The sequence below is a fragment of the Chrysochloris asiatica genome, unplaced genomic scaffold (assembly GCF_000296735.1).
Source record: "Chrysochloris asiatica unplaced genomic scaffold, ChrAsi1.0 scaffold00001, whole genome shotgun sequence".
NCBI classification, from domain to species: Eukaryota; Metazoa; Chordata; class Mammalia; order Afrosoricida; family Chrysochloridae; genus Chrysochloris; species Chrysochloris asiatica.
The window spans coordinates 15,811,911-15,813,041 of NW_006408519.1; the positions used below are offsets into that span (position 1 = coordinate 15,811,911).

Here is a 1,131-nt window from a genome sequence, read left to right on the forward strand (position 1 = left end):
GCATTTGAGCTGATTTAAAAAACCATGGTTTAGGTTAGGTGCACCTTAGTCCTCAGAGTGACCTCTTGACTCTTAAACACTTTCAGAGATCTATTGCAACAGATTTGACCAATGCAATATGCTGCTTGATTTCTTGGTTGCTGCTTCTGTGAAGATTGACTGTGAATTCAAATAAAATTAAGTCTTTGACAACTTCAAACTTTTCTCCATTTATCATGATGCTGTCTATTAGTCCAGTTAGGAGGATTTTTTTTTTTTCTTTATTTAGAATTATAATGTATACTGAAAGCTGCAGTCTTTGATATTAACCAGTAATATAGTACCTGCTATGATATAGCACATGCTATAAATCCATTGGAGTCCTGGTGTGACATTGTGGGATAAAACATTGGACCATAAGGTTGGTTTAAACCACAAGGTTGGTGGTTCAAACTCACCAGCTGCTCCTTGGAAACCCTAAATATAGTGTAGCTATGAGTTGAAACCCACACAATGGCACTTAGTAACAGCAACAACAATAAATACATTGGAGTTCTGATTTGAAATTCTAGGATAAGCAACAGACTGCTAACATCAAGGTTGTTGGTTCAAGCCCACCATCTGCTCCTTAGAAACTCTATACCGGATTGCTATGGCTTGGAACCAACTCAACTGTACTTAACAACAATAGCTCCATGAATATATTAGCATTATAACATATTTAAAATTTGAATAACATGTTATGTATTTACATTTGAAAAGTATAAAATATATTTGAGAAATTATTCTGTGATTTCCTCATGGCTATTTGGATCCTGGATTGGAAATAGATGGTCTTCCATGATGTACAAATGCAACATAAGAAAAATACACTCTAAAAATATAAACATATCTTCAACTAGGGATCCAACTCATTAGTGATTAATGCATGCTCACCCATTATTTATCATCAATTTGACTTTTCTCCTTAGATTTAGTTATACTGTAATCTCATTCTGTCTAATGGCTTCAAGTAACATCTTTATGATGACAACTCACAAACTTATATCTCTATTCACAGTCTTTTTTGTTTATTTTTCTCCACATTTGTTTTAAATCAGGAAAGGTGTACATCAGGGTTATATAATTTTATTATAGTTATTTAATCTGTAT

The 1,131-nt window shown here is 33.2% G+C and overlaps 1 protein-coding gene across 2 annotated transcripts in view; it reads right to left on the bottom strand.

The window, feature by feature from the left end:
- CSMD3 (CUB and Sushi multiple domains 3) overlaps positions 1-1,131 on the bottom strand; it is a 1,928,297-nt gene that overhangs the window by 989,477 nt on the left and 937,689 nt on the right. The window lies entirely within an intron of this gene.